Genomic DNA, 20,663 nt, shown 5'->3' with positions numbered 1-20,663 from the left:
TGTTGATGGAAACCCATTTAACAAAGCGAGGCTCACCTGCGCTGCGTCTCTGGGGACGGGAAAGGAATCCCTTATGGGAAATGTATGAAATCGCAAACTGCAATTACAGGTTGATGAGGCAGGTTGAGGGGAAATGGGCACCGCACAAACTGTATTACAACGCCTCATCATGAGACACCTCCAGGGGCCCATGATGGATTCTGTGTATTAGTGTGAGAGTGCAGGGCTTGACTTTGCCTCGAAGGGTCAGTGTGCTGGAATGTTTTCCAACACAATTATTTTGGTGCGATATTACAGAGTGGGGGTACTCGTATTACAACACTACATACAACAGCTCAATCATATTTTATTTGCCAACCATAAGCCTTCCCAAATAAGAAAAGTGCACTTTTAGAAAGGGCGAAGATGAAAAAAAATGGATCTTACTGTGATATTTTCATACAGTTAAGATTCTAATTCCAGAGCCACAGTTCGAAAAATAGTCAAGATATTAGAAGCGATTCCTCTATCAGTAATAGTCTTTTTATGTGTGTTTTTTATATTTCACTTTTCTTTCCTCCTATATTTTCTGAAAGCACTCCAAGATTTTTTCCTTAAAAGTTTCTTAATATGCACTATTTCACTTAAAAAGTTCCGTAATGTACAGTTTTGCTTACTTCGCCCATCGTCTGAGGTTAACTCCCAAAATATTCAGTTATTTAGCATTCTGAGGAGAAAATGGATGTCAACACAGCCAAGTATAAGCAGGACATATTTTAGTCGAGTCGTGGTTGACATGGTGAATGTCCCCATTATCATAGCCATGAAAACTGTCTTCCTATGCTGAGATTACTGTGAAATGCAGCGTAGCTCCAGTGGATTGTGGTCAGTAGTTGAACTAATTGCATCCAACCGACTGTTATTGTGCATTCTACCAAACTATTACCTCAATTTATTTAACAGGATAATTAACATTCCTTTAAGTAATTAGAACCCAATTAGATACCTAATTAGAAAAAATGTTATGTAAATCTTTTACATGCATATCTATTACAGTTCCAATTTGGCCCCTAGTAGGCAGTTATTAGCCAGTTTACTGAGTAGTGAGTGCCATATGTTCAGAATTGAAAGCTTTAGTGATAATGAGGTTTCATAAATCCAGTCAATTGTTTGAAGTGAGTTTTTTTAAAATGGCAAAATACTTTTTGCCCACACGTTATGGCCCAGTGGTAGTGATTAAAGGAGCTGTTTATGTAAATGGATTAGGAGTGCGTTGACCCTCAACCCTGCCTCACATGCAGATCTTTCTCTGAAACCTGATTGCACCTACAATATAGTATGGGAAACTCTATTGTGACATCAACTAATCAACTTGCAGGATTTTTGCTCATTTGTTTACTAATTAATTCATGGGAAATTGGACTTTGTAGCTGTTGCTGTCAGGAAGAGAGCGCTTTCTGTAAAACCCACAAAAAGGATCAATGTTGAAGTTTAACTTTCAGTTTTATTGTAAATGTTTATTTATCTACAGTGAGACAACAAATGAGTTTGTAGAATAGTATTCGGTTTGGTTTCTTCTATAGCTAACATTTAATGCTAGACGTAGATTTAGACACTTTCTAAAGTCAACGTGATTTGATTTAAAGCTTTTCCCTACTTGCAGATTGTTCTTTCTGAATTGGTTTGATGTGCTTTTGTGGAGATACCGTTAAAGCACACAGCAGTCTTCATGATGTCTTTTGAATTTTCTTGCCTCTCCTAGTATGCTGAGAGAATAGTTTCATTATGGAATCAGCCTGGTTAAAAACAGATAAAAATACCCATGAAATTATTTTTAAAAATAGATCTAGGCCGACAGATTCTGACATTGATTGAGTTAATTGATTCTGCCCAGAGACACAGTGGACTCCTCTGCTCAGGGTGTCCCGTACAGTAGAGGGTGGCGCGTGCTGTTCGTAATGGCTCCCTCGCTCTCAAATCTCCTCTACTGTATCCAGGGAGCACTGATTATGCATTGATGTCTGGAGATGTGCGGCGGCTGTCTGGTGCTATTTCACTTGACTCGAATGTCTCCAGTTGTGGTTGAAATGATTTTCATAGCAGTAAATTATTCAAACGTACTGTGTGTGTGGTTGGGTGAATCCTATTTTTGTATCATATTGTCGTAGCCAGCAGCTAGACTTCATTCACTCAATGTACAATATGTTCTTGGCTTTATGCATTTACAAATCAGACAGTTTAATTTGTTTTAACACCTCACTGGCATTGCTCTGTAACTATTTGAGTGTACAGTAAGTTGCCTGCATTAGGTCAGAACCCTAGTTACTCTGGTGGTTCACACTCTTTGTCACTCTCTGCTGATTTTTAATTTTAAGCATCCATAACAGGTTTGTAGCCTGACAAGAACATCATTTTTCTTACTTCATTATTTTTCCGGGAAAAGAAAATTGTGCCACGACTGCTGTTAGAATTGAAAATTGAAAAAGGCACCTCAAACCATGAAGACTTGGTTAATTAATCAAACTTATTATAGCAAGCATGCATATAAATCATTAATACACAGGCAAAGCTGACATCAATAAAATCTAATGGCCTTAATGAGTGAGGGGAGGAAAAAAAAGTGATCTGAGCAGATGTTCAAAATGAAAACCTCATCAACAATGGTTACGTAAAGCTGTCCTTGTAGAGCGGAGACACTGGGTGGTGCTGTTGAACTGAGGAACGTGGCCTTGGGAGATGGAAGGGAGACAGTGAGAGGGGCTGACGGAGACAGAAGGGAAAGAGAAAGAGCTAAAGAAGTGAAGAAAGAGCTGGTGGAGGGGGGGTAGAGAAGCAGAGGCAGGAAGAATATTACCCAGTTTGAGAAATTGGTAGTAAAAGAGGGGTTAGGGAGAGAAAAAGAGGGTAGTGGGTGGAGGGTAAACGTGCTATAAACATCATATCAGTCCTCCTGCTGCTTTAATTACATCCATTATTACCCGGCCAGTTTCTGGGTCAGATGAATTTTTATTCACAATCACATCCTTGGAGGAAAGATTACAGAAAATTACACCAAAAACCTTAGACCTTATTGAGGCTGTGGGTATGAGTAATTGTGAAAAGCAATATATGGCTTTGTGAAAACATGTTTACCATTTTCCTGCAGGCTCGGGCCGCCGAGTGAGACGTGCAGCAAGTGTTGTGGCTGCGTTGGTTTCCCGGCTCTCCACATTTTCCCCGGTTGTCTCGTCCTAAGAGACAAGTGAAACCGTCCCCCGCACCTTGTACGGTAAGTTGCTTTTAATCACGGCAGAGCCGCCGATGTCCTCGAGTCGGCCGAGCCTCTCTCTGTGCTCCTCAACCTGCACATCTGCAAGTTTCCCAGTCAGGAGCCGAGCGTCTACTGGCAAATCCCCCAGCGCAGCGCAGCAAAGCGCAGTCAATCTGTGTGTTCTGCCTCACGACGAGCTGCTATCTGAACACTAGCAGCTTGTCAGCCCCGCGCACAGGTTTGCAGATGGAGCAGACCACCGAGCGCTGCTCTGCGAGGTGACAGCAACCTCTGGGAGGATGATGTAACGCGGGGAGGAGAGGAGGGGAGTCACACGTGCAAAGCAAATGAACCCGGCACTCGCAGGAGGGGCGCCGAGTGAGCCACAGAAGTCACAGCACAGTGGGGCAGATTGTGTAACCGATCAGCTTGTTGTCAAATGTGAGACTTGCTTCTAGACAGTGTCTTAAAGCCAGACAGGAATGATGCAGCAAATCTGTAATGACTGCAACACACACAAGAGCATGAATCATTTATTTATGGCTGCATAAATCAAGCAGTGCAGCGGGATAAACAGCAAAGACTATTTTGTGAGATCTGTCAGGGACACGGTGCTACAAATAAAAACACAAATTCGCGGATAACAGAGGCAGCTGTGTGGGAGCCAGCAGCCGCTGACACCAGCCCGTCATGCCGCTAACGGAGCGGCTCTCCTCCGTGATGCACTCATCATCCGACGACTCCTCACATGGCCTCGGCTGATGAATATTAAAAACATGCAGTTGGCACCTGTGAAATGTTCTGCGTAGGATGGAAATAGCAATTACCTGAAGCAGCGGAGGGTCCTTTTAACCACAGAACTTAGCGTTGTAATTTAAGGCATCTTCTCTGCGCAAGTAAGGGTTTTGTACAGAATATGCCTGTCTGAGCAGATTATCAGCACTCACTTAGTTTCACGATTCAGCCACTTGCTCGAATAGTTCGACAGAGGCACCGTGTAAGATGCTGAATAACTGACATATGGTAAAAATAAATAAGTTGCAGTGCTAAGCTAATAAAATGCTGTTTTTTACTGTATATGCACCTTGTGCTATGTTGTTGTAGGCAGTTTAAACAAGGCATCTGTAACAGGCAGTCTCTGCAAAAAAAATTCCATAACCACTCAGTTTAAACAAATTAACATTAACAACAATATTAGGTCGATAGTACTTGATCCACTACATGACATTGCTGATGATATCTTAGAGGTTATTCAAAAGGAGGAAGTAATTTGGTGCCAGCTACTTTTGGCCTCTGCGGTGAGTGAGTATCATTGACTTCACTAACTTTGTGCCTACATCAATAACAGTTTTAAACACTAGAAACCACTGATGTAGAAATAAAGCAGCCTAATGCTTGACACAAACAAACACAGGATAGCGCTGTATCTGTTTTCATAGTTGCAAAATAATTACAGAAATCCGGTTAAACAAACATTTAACGACCATGGTTAAAAGATGTGCGAGATGGACATAAAATAACTGGGGACGAATGTTGGAGTGTTCTCACCCACTTTCACCCATCCATCAAATAATTGGAGAATTTGTTACTTTATGGTAATAGAAGAAAAATTCCAGTGCCAGAAAAACAGTAGCTGGGTATTTATTTTCAGCAGAATAGTTTATTGTTGCATGGGCTTAAAATACATAAAAAAACATTTTACAAAGTAGCTGTATGATTCAAATGCTTTTTAGAATTTGGGACCGTACATGAAAACTTGTGCATGTGACATCATATGTTTCTTAATAGCCAAGTCGGTTCAGTCCCATTATTTTATAAGAAATGTTGAAATGTTCAGTTTGCTACTTTGTATTGAGAAATATCCAGTCAGGTTCTGAACTACAATATTGATGGTAGGCTGGTTGCAGCGATGTTGCAGTCAAGCCAAGGTATAATGCATGTGGGTCAGTGGCCAGTTATCTGTCATTAGCAACACTGTCTGCTTAAACAAGACAATCATTGATGTTGTAATATGGTCACACGATGTATTTTGAGGAACAAACATTTAGTCTTACGATATCAGAAATGTTCAAAATGTTTTTGTTTTTTTCCATTTTAATGTATCATGAAAAATAAGTCCATATTCGATGACTCAGCTCACACAATAGATGCGTTATCATCTGGTGTTTTTATTCCTGCTCCCTCTGTGTCCTGTAATAAACCAGTAAACCATAAACAGTAGTCAAACATTAAAAACATCATAGAATCATTATATAACACTAATTGTGAACTAAGACTGACCCGATGTTCATCAACATTGACTACTTAAAAACCAAGCTACCGCCTGTTTTTTATGAGACAGAAACACTACTATGCCACCCACAGAAATCCCTAAAGATAATTTGAAAGTCAAGTGGTTTGGGTTTAACTGTAGTTCAGCTCGTTACAATCGCTTGATTGACTTGGAAGTTAAATTGAATTTTAATTGCAATAAATGTTCTGATCTTAATTTGAAAAAGTACATTTTATTATCGAAGTGCTGAAAAGATGTTGTGTGAGAGAAAATGGGATCCCTGACATTCACTCGAATCTGTCCTTAAATGGCCACGCTTCACTCTCATTGACCCCTCGCTTGTTAACACTCGCAGTCATTCATGTGGATTGGACGGGCTGGTTTGAGGCCAAGCGCTTGTTTTTGGTCGGCTGCATCTCTGTGCTCCCTATCTGCCTGTTCCATGGCACGCTGCACAGTGGGCTGCCAGTAGCCTGGTGGGTACGGGGCCGTCCTGCACGCCGGTCCTGTTCGCTGATGCGTCACCGCTTCTCTGCCGGGCCAGAGGGCGGGACTGGGGCTGACTGGCGACGAGCTGGCCCAACAGTGACCTTCCGGAACGGGGAAGCTCTTTTTGACCTTTTGTCCTTTCACAAACGACGGGTATTCAATAGTGTTCCAGCCTTTTATTCTTGGCAGGATGGAAAATCCTTTGCAGCAGTAATTTTGCATTCAAATCTAGGATAATGGCAGTAATCTGTCTATACGGGATGGCTTGATGGATTACTTGACGGGGTGGGTGAATTTCTCAAAGAAAATATATTTCAAATGAAGAAAGTTTCACTTCCAAGTTTTCAGGTAATTAAAAAATATGATCATGATAATACTCATTCTTCAAAGAAGGGGACAGGGCAGGCCTGTTGAAAGATTGAGGTTTGCTGCCAGAAAGCCTTAGATCTTCCCACTGACCAAACAATCAGACTCAGCTGTAGCTAAAGGCATTCAATTACAAAGTCTGGACAAGCGTCGTTATTTAATAAAGGTGCAGAATGGATGAAGTGGTATCTGAAACGGTAGAACGTGACGATTAATGTTGTTTTCCCCCTTATTATTTTTGCCGCTGCAACTTTTGGAAAGCGCGTACCAACACCAAAAGCAAGCACTTAAGTCACTCTAATGGGTGGATTCTGGCATAGGAAAATCCTCATAAGCAATTTACTGCTCTGTAAGTAGCCAGCGATGTAAGCCATTATGAAAAATCCCCAGCATGAGACAGATTTGTGTGAAACAGCAGAGCCATGAAAGAAGTACTCGCATAATGCACCACAATATATTATTGGCGCAGTTCAAAGACATAATGACTAAAAAAGGCCCTTTTAAGTCAAGCACCATGATATGCGATGATTGAAGCAACCCCCCCTCTTAAGCAACAGAAAATAAAACGATATTAAAGAGTGCTTCCTTTCATGTAACGCGGGATAATTGGAGCGCACCCATTTCCCTGCATTGTTAAGAGGCTGGATGGCTCCATCTTTGGACTCATTAAGCAAGAGCATTGCTGAGTGCATTTTATACATCCTGCACCTAAATGTGCTGAAATGAGTTCACCTCATTTTGTTGATTACAGCAAGCTGATGAACTGATATGAGCAAATGGGAGGATGCAGACACTGCTGTCAGTGCTGATGAGGGACAGGAGCTACGGGCCGGCCTTTACTGCACCGCGCTGTGAGTACGAGCTTGGTTAAATACTTGGTTTTAGAGGAGATGATTTAAAGGAAACATTGCGTGAAATGCACAACATTCCAAGCGGTAGCTAATTTTCAGACTGGGCAGGCTCAAACTGGGGACATCGAGGTGTGTGTAACAATTTGGTTACATGGGGTTTCTAATGTAAAGCATTTAAAATCCAGTTTACAGTGAATTACAGTAGACCTCTAATGTACATCTGTGTGGTTTCTAGGATGTTTTTGCCAACACAGTAGTAATTTACTTCCTGTAAATGTAATCACAGCTTCCTTTGGTGTCTGTTAGCGTTTTATTTTATATTCTAACTATTGACTGTCTACTGTATATTATAGTATTCCACCCTTTCTTTTCTTTCTTCCCTTCTTTCCAAGTTTCTTCTCTCAAATCGCAGTTAAAATACTGGCCTGTCATATACTACAGTAGGTACTATACTTGGCCTGATGCAGAAACCCAACATTTACAAGTTTTGTTCCTCATTATTAGCATCTTATGTTGGAAACTCTTTTTTTCTCATTTTTATACCTGCCACCGAGTCATTGTTTGTACAAATTCAAATGATGCTACAGAACGTATTACCAACTGTATCTGCTGAGGTCATAGGGCTTGGTTTTGAAAAGCGCGTAGAGCTATTTAATGGCAAACCATGTGTCTGTTTATACCAATGCGGTACAATGATTATCTATAAAAAATGCACAGTAGCTGCCTGGTAGAATAATAAAAAAATGAAAAATCTTGTTTGATTTATTTTCCCAGTGAGCATGTTGCAGTTTGGGACTGTCAGTATAGTGAATAGCACACAGTCAATGCCAGAGAGCATTAACTTATTACTTTGGCAGGATGAAGTAGCAGCTTCACGTCAATTAGGACAGAATAAATGAGTTTGTGAAAAACTGCTTACATTTGGCATTGGGAACAACAGAAGCCTGCTCAAGGCTGCCTGTACTGTACAGTACGCTGTGGACGATTTCAACGCTCGTGGAAGAAAAGCGTGGAAAAACACAATAATCAGAGCACGCTGAATAAAGTGAAGCGCCATCAGCGTAGCGCGAGCGGAGAATTGTGGGTCAAGGACTTTTGCCGTCGGGGGCCAAGCTCTCGAGTGACATGGAGGAAAATATCATGGCTGTGCTGAGGTGCACGCTCACGTTCCTGCTTAACAGCGTGTTCTTTTGCTGCTTCGCTCAGTAACTAGGCAAATGACATTTTTTAAATGGAGCATACAGAGGTCTCACGCGCTCGCCCTAAGCAAAATATTCTCTGCTGAATGCCATCTGTGATTCTCCTCCTTCCCTCTCTTTCTGTGTGACTAACAGTCTGCTTTTTCAGAACTGGGGTCCAACACTCGACAGGCTGCTTCCTTTGTAGAGTTTCTGAATATGCCCGCATGTTGCTAAAGGAGTCGATCTCTCCCAGGCCAGTGGCTCCTTCTGCACCAACAGGAAGGAGCAATGTTATGCTAATGCTAACCAATTAATCACATGGTTTATTTCACAAGGGCTGAGTATTTACAGCGCCCACAGCCACACACATGATTATCCGTGCAGCTGAGTGTGTTTCTGATGCCTGTGCTGTGAACCGTGGTGGTTTGGGTCAGCAGCGCCTTTAGCCTTTTGATTATTTGTTAAAAATGTTTTTGCACCGCTGAGCAGGTTGCCTTCACGTCGGGTTCAAACGCAGCAACAGAGTGCGGGTGCTTCAGGCTCCGTTGTTGCTCGCAAGTCACTTGTTGCAACTTTGAGGAACGTGTCAGAGATCAACATTTTTAAGCAGTCAGTTGTATTTGGGCATCTTTCAAAATGTTGCCGTCCTGGATGTCAAGTAATTCCTGCAATTCTGAAGGCACAGTAGTTGTAAATTAGGGTGAATTAAATTTTATACAGAACAGAGAATGTATTCTGATGCGTTCTTAAAGGCAATAGATAAGATAAGATTTACTGTAGTAATAAGTCAAAGACATGAGCTATAGATATACTCTCTATACACACACAACGTATTTATCAGAAGATGCTAATCTAGCCTTGAGGACTCACAGTTTTGACTAATAATGACCTTTTATTTTGAAAGGAAAGTTTTTCAGTGTGCTGAGTAGGTGTGTTACAGTATGGCCGGTACTGTGTACTGTACATGGACACCAGTATGCGTGGGCCTCGATGGAAGTCTAGCCTGTCGCTTCTCCGTTACCTCTCCTTGTCGTTCGCTTTTCCTAAAATCAGGGTGACAGCAGTGGCAGATGCAGAGTGGTTTCCAGAGAGTCAATTGGATTCAGCATGCTGCACTGAAAGCCTTTTTGGCTTCTATTGAGCACGTTGTCTTTTTTTCTTTTGGGTTCTCTCCGTTTGTCCATGCCCCCGACAAACAACAGTCAATAAAACAAACTACCGCAAGTCAATATTCCCATTGGTCCCTGTCATTACGAGAACAGACCATTTTTAGTCAAAAGAAGAAATAAATAAATATTCAAACTGTTACAGTTCTGCGCTCAAAAATTGTTTTGTTGTTTTGTGTTTTACTTATTAATTTCACTGTGCTCTGCATAAAATGTGTACTGTACCGTCTGATGGGCAGGGCATAGATGCCAGTGACTAGTATATTGGATTAAATTGAATTCTATCACTTTTTTGTTGAATGTGTCAAGGATCGTGCTGAAATTGCACATCTGTTGTCTATCTATGTTTAGAATACATGGAAACCTTTCACGAGCATCTGGTTCCCACTACACCCTTTAATAGCAGTATATGGTTTTATTATTTTTGACCCAGTTACTAAATTATAAAATCCACCAGTTGTTGTGATTCAAAGTGACATTTTTTGATAGAGAAATCTTCACCACAACCTAAACTATGACATCAACCAGTCAAAGGTGGACACACAGCTGAAGAACAGACTGGGCAGTTTATTCCTGGACTGTTTCCATCCAGGACTTTTAGTTTCAGACAGCACTCACCAGACAACTGAGGAGAGTGTGAGCAGCACACTCGAAATGAAAGATTTTGCAGCAGACAATGCAGATCCCTCGAGAGTCCATTCCTATGTTCTTGTTTCAAAACAAATATGGACTCAACCAGCAGCGACAAGCAAAGACAAGGTCTGAGTGAAATCCTGGACGCAGAAGCCTGAACAGTGTGTACTATGGAGCCTTTGGGAAAGGGGTGTTGTTAAATACATCTTTGTGAAAGCAGCTGGTTCGCTGAGACACACTTAGGAATGTCCTCTGCTGATCGTGAGACTCGTCACAACCTGGTCACGGTATAATCAGCTGTACAGTCATTGAATCGGGGCCAAATCCAAACACGAAGTTCAAAATCCACCCTTGATTGACACACAACTCCTCTCTGCCATTTAAAATCAGCTGACTTGAAGGAAACTGGAGAAGAATTGTGTCAGAGCATCCCCGAGCCCCAGAGCACGAGGCCTGATGCGACTGAGTGTCCTTGCTGTGGCTTCTGTTTGTAGCCAGCGCAGCCTTTTCTGCCTTTATGATGACAGATAAAGCAGCCTAATGCTCCCTCGGAGGGACACGCGCACTTCTAAACACATTCGTCCGTTAGCTCTCGCATCCTTGTTGTGCTTCCTCCAGATGTCAAGCTATCTGCTTGTGTTTGGGTGTGTGTACGTTTCCCTTTTGTTGTCTCGTACACCCCTGGAATCTCAATAGGGCTTTGCATTCATTATGATGCACTCGCTTTTTGTTATGACAGTGTCTATCATGCGACAGACTTTCTGTTGTTACGGCAAAATCGAGTCCATCGGGGGATTTCTCATGTTCATGACGACTGTACATCAGATGCTTCGCTCGAAAGGTGCTCAACCTTTGTCTATTTAAGTTAGTTTAATGGTCACATAGGGCACATTTGTCAAACATACAGTGCAGAGCAGCAGTCGACAGTGCACCCAATGAAACTTGTCCAGTAAATGTAGTGGTGGCAGTCATTTCCAGCTCTTTTAGGCAACAACACAAAATATATTAAGTACTAATTAGGTACTTATGAACTCTGTGTGTGTGTGTGCGTGCGTGTGTGTGTGTGTGTGTGTGTGTCATACTGTAAGTGAATTCCTATTAGGGTCCAACAGCTCTAGGGCCCCTGCATAAACTTACGAATTACACTGGGGAAAAAACTCAAAATGACAAAGAACATTTGAAAAATGACCGAGCACAACGGGAACCCATGCATTTGTAAAACGACAGAGGATGCAATACACGAGGACCGGGGGTACAGTGTCCAGGGAACCCCTGTCTCATAAGTCATCTGTGTAAAGGGCAGCTGGAGGCAGGGTGGCAACGGCAGACGTTACCTCATACAGAAACTAGATTGATGAGCAGATTTTAATATTAGCCACAAATTGATCAGAAATACAGTTTAGACATTACTAATGCTGTACATGACTAATGTAGCTGGAACAGAGTAATGGAAGTGCAGTATCCACATGCTTAGCCATTCAACAAAACACACTGTATGCATCAGTGGCTGTGGCGCTCATTCAGACTGTAACTAGGCATTCAAATAAAATGTCCACATTAGGTCGATACATCGTTATTATGATATTCAAAAATGATAATGTCAAGCAAGCATGTATAACAAGTTGGTCCTTCACTGGAACAGCAGTCAGCCTGTTGAGGGTTCTCTGCCCCCGTGCCGCGCCTCCATTAACGAGCGCAATCTCAGAGATCATAACTAATCTTTGGAATTAATTAAGAATCCCTTTTTTGTGTACATTTGTGTAATTGAGCTTTGCCAGGCCCCGGTTTCGACTGACACAGCTAATCACCTTTTTCAAATGAGCCTGGAATTCTGCAAGTCAACAAGATACTCTCGCTTTCTATTTATAATTCTTTCGTTTCGCACAGTCGTGGGTGTTAACCAGAAAGAATGGATCGCAGCAGCCGGTGATTTAGTGGACTTGATGAGGCCACTGTTGACTCCTCTCTGGCAGGAACGCGCCTTCCATCAACTCCAAACTACACAGGTGATGGTCTTAATTGGCATTTTAAGCAAATATCCACATGCCAAAGGTTGTCGTGCAGTCCCCGCCGTTGTCACCGTTGTGATCACTGCTGCTTTCTCTTCTCGGCTTCGGCTCCCAGATAATGGCAGCTCTTTTGCCACCGCGTGACATTTACCTTGCCGTCGCTAACGACAGCAACAAAAAAAGAACTTCAGTCTGGCAGTCGGAAAGTTGCCGCCTGCCGGGGTCGCGCCGGCTTCCCTCTCGTTCCCTCCCCTCAACCTCGGTTCTGGCTTCGCTTTTATTGCCCCGCGACGGCGCTTGATCCTCACGCCTCGCTATTTCTCTTTTCGCCAAGCCGAGCTGACACGCTGACACTAACAAGCAGCGCGTCCTCGGATCTCCTCGGCCCCGTTGTCTGCGGTGCCATAAATGCACCTGGCTTTGATGCGCAGTGCAGGAACAACAAGTCATTTAGTCGTTTCGGTTCATCGAGCAGGTTGTTCATTAGTTAGCCCCAGGGTATAGCTGTCTGCAGAAGGCAGGGGAGAAGAACGGCAGGGCGAGGGGGGAGGCGTGGAACGCTCTATAATACATACAAAAGATGCTTTAACCTTTTTATATTGTACCGCTGCAGCTGCATAAAGAAGCAAAATAAGTCTGTACGTCAAAGACGGCTAATTGCAGCGAGGGAGTGGGAGAGAGAGGGAGGACTAATTGTAATTCTCAAGTGTTTGCCTTAAAATCTGACTGCAGCTTTCTTCTAAAATCAACAGATAATTCTTTTTCGCACTGCGTCGGGCTCTTGTGCCCGGAGTTTTTTCTTTTTACTTTGCTCCACAACTCAATTTATTTCCTTCGCGTACCACTGGAGACGTCGAGGGCGTTCTGCTCCGGTGACCTTATTGTCGAGATGCTAATCAAAAATTAGTACAAACTGTATAAATAGGAGGGAGAAATTAAAGCAAAATATGGGGTTGACACAAATGGTTGAAAGGTCGCCTCGCTCTGTTGTACAGTAGCTACGCACTGACAAAGTGGGACTGCACTTCCTCCTGAAATACGATGTTATAACACGTCTTAACCGACTCACAGCCCAAAACTACCTTACAGTGGGATGGATATGCCACTTCTGTTGAATGATAGTCTGTCCACATGTTCAGTAACGTTCTCGTTCTGCTCACCTGGAAAGGACATTCAGAGGGGATTCAAATGTATTTAAATCTGATTCAGATTTAAATACATTTGCCTTGCTCTTTTGGACGGATAAAACAGCTCAGCAGTTCTGACGTGGAGGCCTTTGTGACCTTCCGACTTTAAACCTTAGCCGTGTGTGTACCATGCTTTATGCATATGCAGTATTGACTTTTTATTATGCTTGATGACCGATTACAGGAGCATTCACACACACTCTGTGAGTGTAGATGTATTATGTTTTCCCTGACGTAAAGAGAAAATTAGGGTTATTTTGAATTAGGATGTTTAAACAGACCCACCAGTGCAATCCATGTTAGTTAGCATCATCATGGACATTACAGTACTGTACAGTACACACAAGCAACGCGAAGACATAATGTACGGGGGGCTTTTCTGAATCAGGTTACAGCCGTCTCTCTGGCTTCCTCGCACAATGCAGTGGGGAATGTTCTTTGAAGATGAACTGTGCGGTAACTCCAGTGTGTGTGTGTGTGTGTGTGTGTGCGTGTGTGTGTGTGTGTGTGTGTGTGTGTGTGTGTGTGTGTGTGTGTGTGTGTGTGTGTGTGTGTGTGTGTGTGCACGTCGAGCACCATCCTAGTGCTGCACTGTTCCCCCAGTGGAGGAGTTCTGCTATTTTTGTTCTTTCAGTAGAACGCGGGCAATAAAAACCCTATTGATATCGAATGAGAATCACAGTGAGATGTTATTGTATTTAGCATATGCAAAAACGGACAAACGCATAGCAGGGTTCAGCCAAGGGGAGAAGTACAGCACGCTGTCGTAAACTGCATCCTACAACTCTACAATGGTGCACATTGTACTGTAGAACTCTGGCGTACACACAGCAGCATCTTTTCAACACATATGTGCTGCAATAAGTGTTACAACGACTTAACCTAAAGCACAGATACGTGTGAAACAATACCACATGTTGTATTATGTTGTTATAATATACGTAATCCAGCAAAGTGAATTGAATTAAATTACACTTCGCTGCATACACTGTACCACCACACACTTTACAGGTGGGTTCCACAGTGACATTTACACCCAGGCACATATGACAAGCTGCTATAGCTTCAACTTCAGTAATTAGCTACAATATGTGTGTTGGTGCAGGAGGACTGCGTAAAGTGGCTCAGTGTCGACGCCGGCTTCCTTTTTCCTCCTTCATTTTACATCGATGCGAACATTAAAGAGCGATTTGTGAGGTATGCAAACTAATAGAACTCATCTTCTCATACAGAAAACATACAGTCTGATTCATTGTTTCTATCACACATCACCCTCACGCCTACAGTACAGTACCGCGGTCTTATTTTAACTCAACGTAAACAAGGTCACTGCACCAAATGAGCTGCGGATTTAATTTTCTCATCATATTAACCCTTCCATTAATCACGCCGCGCTACGTCTGCGCACGTGCGTTCCCGTCGGCACGCGGGGCCGTGTCATCTGTGAACGCAGCCGCTCGGTGGATCATTAATCAAGTCGCGACGAGCCAAAATGTCGGGGGGGGGGGGGGGGGGGGGGGGGGGGGGGGGTGCTGTGTTCCTACATACTCCTACACCAGGGAGCTGATCGCAGCACATCACTCCCATTGGTCCCAGATGGTGAGGTACAACAGGATAGCAGGAGGAGACGGGATGCATATATGTGTGTGTTGGAGAAAACCCAGCAAGTCTGCGAGATTTGGCTAAGTTTACAACAAAAAGGAAGCACATTCTCTCAGTAATATGCCAAGCTAAAATTAAACTTTTAACAGCTTTGTAAATTGTTTTGAACTGCTATCAAAAAGATAATAAGCTTTGATTTCACACTGAGGCAGACAGTCGCTCTCAGCTTATACTTTGGTGGCACACAGGTTCTAAGCATCTATTTAACATCACAATGCACGCTGTGATAAGGTGACAGTAGGACGGGAGCGAGAGAGGAATATGAAAACAAGAACAGACAAGGGGAGAAGTGGTGGCGCGCTGACGGAAAAAAATAAAAACACGCTGGAGACAAACAACCATTCAGCTTAAAAGTAGGTAACGCAATCTTGAGTACTGTTTATTCCCGGGGATGATATTGAAAATCAAACTGGGGCGAGAAGAGTCGTGGGCCATTTTCTGTTGAGAGAGTCAATTGTAAAATTGAGAGCAGTTGTTATTTGACAGTGATTTGACTTTCTTCAGTTACAGGGCGCAGGAGTATAGAGGCCTGGTGGAAAAAAAAATTAAATAGATGGTGGAGCAGCGATTTGGAAGCTAATACGAGTAGTCAGACAATCAAACTGATTTTAACAAAGCCGCAGGCTAGGAGGTCTTGTTTTGAAAGAGAACAGAGATGAGAAAGCGTGATCATTTCCCCTTCTGTACTTGTAGATTAGAAACGTGTCTATATGAAAATTAAAAATCTGACTCGACCAGAAGATTTTTTTTTCTAGAGCTAGAAGGCTTTTTTCTTTTACAAAAGTTGTAAAAGAAGCAAAGTTGTATCTTTACAGCAAATTAATTGTTTACGGCTATGCAGGAAAGAAGATGTGGGGGGTTAAACTTTCCCCAGACGTCCAGATGTCGACCAATGGGGAGAAATGAGGAGAAAAAAGACTGTTGGACATGAGCCTCATGTACCGTAACGGGCAAAAACCTCAAAAGTCCATCTATTACATTTATTTGTTCCGATTTGGCAGAATTAATGTTGAGTAGCTGCACAGATCAGAAAAATATCAGGATAAGCAGAAAAGTCAGTAACTCCAAAGAGTCTGTTGATCTCCCGTCTTCCTGCCGCCTGGTTTCAAGGCCTCTTCACGTCCACACATTAAAATTCACAAATAACTACTGTACGAGCGCCTGTCTGCCCGCTCCAGTCAATCCTCCATCTAGTCATTTAGCTTTTGTTTGTAACCGCTCGCACTTGACTTGGAGTGTAATTAGTCGCCACGGCGGTGGCTCGAGAGGCGGGAGAGCGCCGGGGTGCAATAGAGCTGTTTGGGATTCAGCGTGTCCCTGTTAGGAATAGCAGAGTGGAGGCACCGGGGGGGACGCTGCAGCAGCTGACAGCGAGCCCGAGGTGTAACATAAATAAGATATGGTTAAGCCAAGCAATGCACAGCTCGCCTCATGCGAAATATCCCACGGGGGCTCAACAAGGTGGTGAATGTGAGTTTCTGTACGTTTTGTGCGCGCGTCTGTGTGTGATGAGCACGCGTTGGATACACGAATGAAGAACTCCGCCCTCCAGGAGGCCGTCCATGCGCCGCACACGCGGAACAGCTCGGACACAGATAATGTCTTCCCATATGAGTGGACGGGCTCGGTTCCCCGAGTTTAGCTTCGCCTCGTTTATCAGGCGCACACACACACACACACACACACACACACACACACACACACACACACTCTGCTGTGTCCCTGTCCTCTGCACCAGAGATGCACGGCCATTATCTCGGTGTGCCCTTGTTTGAGTGTGAAACATTTTCATCTGCTATGACTCATTGCTTTGAGAATATACCAGCTGCCCAATGCCCAAGTGTGTGATCATGGCATAAAGCGTATGGAGGCAAGCGGTGACTGGCTAGGAGGCCTCAGCAACAGACTAATTAAGCTTTTAACAGAGAAAAGGCAACAGGCTCCAGCCGCAGATGGCGTTTGCTGGGAAATATAGGCTTTTCTTTGAGTCAATAATTGAAGGGCCTCGCAATTCGACTATTTCCTGTTCCTCGTGGGCTGTGGAGAGCAGCCTTGGTTTGGTGAGACGGCTAAATGACAGCCCACAGTGTTTGCCCTGGGCGGCCTCCAGGTGCACAAGTGTTTCGCCGCGCAGAGCGTACAGGGCGGCGTGCCCGAGCTAGGCCCCTCCCCCTTTTACAGCAGAGACCCCAACTTCCTTCATCTGGGAAGCCGTTATCTAATTAAGTTCAAATGTCAACTCCAGCTGCTCTGGAGTGTAGTGTCGCTTCCTCCTGGAAGCGCCAAACAACTGTCTGTTCCACCAAGTGAGTAATTAATTTCACACTGCTGTTATTTGAATCGCACTTTTTACCGACTGCTTGTAGCGATTCCCAATTCACTTCGGCTGCAGCTACTGCATGTGCAAACTGGCTCCAGCTTGTGTTGCTGCGGTCACCATGGGATGGCATTTGAAGACGTCAGCTTTAAGCCTGACCCCAGGCATCATACATATCAGGGTGTTACACAACTGGCAGGACATCAGTCCAGGTTGATTGGATTGGTGTATATCACATATGGAACATCTCCACAAAGGCCAAATTGAGAACAGGAATAGATCAAGTTGTATAAATGTGACATAATTCTTTCTCTGCCCTGGTAAAAGGTTAGAACGGATGCCAGCTTGATTGTCTAAAATCAAAAGGACAGCCCACCTTTTCAACATTTGTTCATGCTGAGATCATTTTTTCCACCTAAAATCAACTTTTTTTCCCCTCCTGCCCCGTTTCTGCTTGCTGAAGCACCTTCAGTATTGATAAAGAGAACGCGCACGTGTGGACAGGATTGACAGATCCATTTCATGTCTCTCTGCTCTGAGCATGTGTCTGTTTTCTCTGCTCAGCTGTAAATACAGCGCTCTCACCAGCGCACTGTTGATGCACAAGTCCAACTTGCCTGACACACTTCCTCCATCTTATCTTCCACTTTCAAGCTGCGCTCCTGGACCGAGCTGCTTGTAGAGCACACCAGTATTTAATGAGCAGGGAAAATGAAGCAGAAGCACCTTACCGCAAACTTCTGGCGTGTCCCGTGAAAAGGTCCACGTGTCCGAGTGTTTGTCAGGCTTTTTGAGCTCAACACGTCTTTTTCGCCTTGTGCTTTGAAAGGCGTAGGTCTGCGAATGCAACTTCTTCATCAATACATTTCATGCTGGCATTTTAAACTCTTTGGTTCTGACTATTTGGGGGAAACACAACCTTAAATGCCTTAAGTGTGCACATTTATTGTGAGGCCTCTATTAAGCAGTTTTTGAATACAGTACCTCTGTAGACTCAGGAAACTTCAAAATAAGGGTTCTTGTTTGGGGGGTATTCACTGTAAGTGTTGCCTTGCACGTTCTGCTCATAACAGTTGTCTGTAATATTAATCTCCGCATTATGACAAAAATGAAAATTTCATTTTAATGGAGTGAATGTGAAGTGAGGGTTTACAGTAATACCATTCGTGTAAATCTACTCCCCGGATTGGAACCAAAAGGAACTAGGTGAAAAGTGGTGAGATTGCCCTTTAAGCCGCTGCCTGTTGAGCTAAATTCAAATGACATTCAATGCTACCGCTCATCCACAGAAAGGTTTTCATTTCACCCATTTGCGTAATTTTAAAATTTAGATGACAACTCTCCCGAGGAGCCCATTTGAATGCAAAAAGGGAACAAAAAAGCCCCAAAACATCAGCGACAGTGACTCATATACTAAACCGTGTCATACCCGTCGCTGTGTTGGAGGCTCCTCAGCGCTAATGATTTATGGGCCACACATCCAGACCTAATTGGATCTTTGAAATATCTATCAGCTTTGTCTGAAGAGCTTCACCGGCGCTGCTTTGATGCTCGCCCTGCGCTCACACTCCGCTTACAGTGCAGTGACCGCCGTGTTTACGGATAAACAAAAAAACACACACCCCACTTAGACTCACATTAGCCTGTGGAAACGCTCTCTCTCACACACACACACACACACATACACACACACACACACACACACACACACACACACACACACACACACATGCAACTTCCACGCGCACTCACGTCTCCCTAGAGAGACGTTGCCAGGCAACAGGAAGCAAGTCCCCACTCCCCCTTCCTTCCGCATCCCGCTCCTCTTCGTTTTATAATATCTGTCTTTTCTGAAGCTGGCATCAAAGGTGAGCGGCAGAGATCAAGTAAAAGCAATATTTCCGTTTGGCGGTAAATATTTGTTTTCTGACATACATATTGTATGCCCATGTGAGCTTATAAAAATATGTATATGTCTGCTATTATACTTTTGAAGCCGCGCATGTGGTGGCAACATATGTTTCCAGGCAGTCTTTGCTCACGTTTGTGATCCTACGTGATTATCAGCACGGTCGTCCGCATCACGATCTTCTCGGCTTCAATAAAAAGGCTCATTTGTCATCGTGCGCTGACACGTCGGCTCCGTCATGAACATAAAGCTTTCTTTCTTTTTTATGTTATGAAGCCGCCGGAAGTCGTAGTGGGACCATACTAAATACGAACATGACGTTTTTTCTTCCATTAGATGCAAAATAATAACTACAAATTAGACTATGATTGTATATATGATTACTTTAATGCATGAACGCCTCTCAGGCATTTGCACACAAGCTCCCCCTATTACCAAGAGGCTCCCAAACCTTTAGGACACATGCTACAGTAGTTTAAACATGCTTACCAGGTATTTTGGCACATTCATACTCTACATTTTACAGATGTACGCTTGATATGCTCCCAGTGTAGGCTGCGGTTGACCACTAGTGGGGTGTATATTTAACAAGCTAACAAGACCAGAATAGAAAGTCAACCAAAAGTAATGGTGGAATGTGAGAATTTCATATTTTCTTCTCTAAAGCTTTGCTCAGTTTGCCCTCAAACTTGTCAGTCCTCACTCTAGTGATCTAGTGAAGTATTGTAGGTTTACTATGAAGCTACTCACCTACAATATAGTTGTAACCTATAGTCATATACAGTACTTGACCTATTTGTGATTAACACCCTCTAAGTGATCATCTGAATCATAGACACTGGATCTTTCAAACTGTGACTCTTGCTGCTAGACCTAATGTTTGAGCTTTGTTTTTGATTTGTGCATTTTTATGTGACAGATTTCACACTCTGTTAAATATGCTCATTAGAATAGAAAGAAGAGAGGGGTTAATCTTTTACCAGTCTGAGAGGAAATTTTGAATCTTCTGAATCATCTGATTTCAATCTCTGTTGTTGTTGTTTTCTTTGTTGTACAGTAAAAAGACATCAAAACAAAAACGATGAGTATTCAGACTCAAAACTAGAACCGTGAGCTCAGCGACACAGAAGTTAGGATAACCGTTACAGTGGCAGCGGTTCAAAGTGACTAGGGTTTTTACTGCAGTACCGCCGCGTCGCCACGGTGCAGCGAGTGCGTCGCTGACTAAAGATTTTTAATCCTGCAGCCGGCTGGAAAAAATCAGGACGCTAGTCTCGTTTTAACCACCAGGTGGCGCAGCGTTGATTAGAAGCCTCCAAAGCACTACAGCGTAACTGAGGTCCGACTGTTCATTTCTACCTGTAACACACATATATTACACTAGACCTATTT

The 20,663-nt window shown here is 43.3% G+C and overlaps 1 long non-coding RNA gene across 1 annotated transcript in view; it reads left to right on the top strand.

The window, feature by feature from the left end:
- Window positions 1-20,663, top strand: part of LOC114848913 (uncharacterized) — a 45,845-nt gene that overhangs the window by 3,474 nt on the left and 21,708 nt on the right. The window contains exons 2-3 of the long non-coding RNA XR_003784516.3: window positions 3,125-3,247; window positions 7,108-7,207. This is a non-coding gene — a long non-coding RNA (uncharacterized LOC114848913). The remainder of the gene's footprint in view (window positions 1-3,124; window positions 3,248-7,107; window positions 7,208-20,663) is intronic.

The sequence above is a fragment of the Betta splendens genome, chromosome 2 (assembly GCF_900634795.4).
Source record: "Betta splendens chromosome 2, fBetSpl5.4, whole genome shotgun sequence".
In the NCBI taxonomy this organism is placed as follows: domain Eukaryota; kingdom Metazoa; phylum Chordata; class Actinopteri; order Anabantiformes; family Osphronemidae; genus Betta; species Betta splendens.
Note: the sequence above shows the minus strand (reverse complement) of the source record. Positions and strands in the feature narration are given on the sequence as shown.